Below are 771 nucleotides of genomic sequence, written 5' to 3' on the forward strand. Positions count from 1 at the left end.
AGAGTGTTTTCCAACTTGGTTCCATTTTCCCCCTCACTTTCAGGCACCCCAATCAGACGTAGATTTGGTCTTTTTACATAGTCCCATACTTCTTGCAGGCTTTGTTCATTTCTTTTTCTTCTTTTTTCTTTTGGTTTCTCTTCTCGCTTCATTTCATTCATTTGATCCTCAATCGCTGATACTGTTTTCCAGTTGATCGAGTTGGTTACTGAAGCTTGTGCATTTGTCACGTATTTCTCGTGTCATGGTTTTCATCTCTTTCATTTCGTTTAGGACCTTCTCTGCATTAATTACTCTAGCCATCAATTCTTCCACTTTTTTTTTCAAGATTTTTAGTTTCTTTGCGCTGGGTACGTAATTCCTCCTTTAGCTCTGAGAAATTTGATGGACTGAAGCCTTCTTCTCTCATCTCGTCAAAGTCATTCTCCGTCCAGCTTTGATCCGTTGCTGGCGATGAGCTGCGCTCCTTTGCCGGGGGAGATGCACTCTTATTTTTTGAATTTCCAGCTTTTCTGCCCTGCTTTTTCCCCATCTTTGTGGTTTTATCTGCCTCTGGTCTTTGATGATGGTGATGTACTGATGGGGTTTTGGTATAGGTGTCCTTCCTGTTTGATAGTTTTCCTTCTAACAGTCAGGACCCTCAGCTGTAGGTCTGCTGGACATTGCTTGAGGTCCACTCCAGACCCTGTTTGCCTGGGTATCAGCAGCAGAGGCTGCAGAAGATAGAATATTTCTGAAGAGCGAGTGTACCTGTCTGATTCTTGCTTTGGA

Source organism: Macaca mulatta, chromosome X (assembly GCF_049350105.2).
Source record: "Macaca mulatta isolate MMU2019108-1 chromosome X, T2T-MMU8v2.0, whole genome shotgun sequence".
NCBI classification, from domain to species: domain Eukaryota; kingdom Metazoa; phylum Chordata; class Mammalia; order Primates; family Cercopithecidae; genus Macaca; species Macaca mulatta.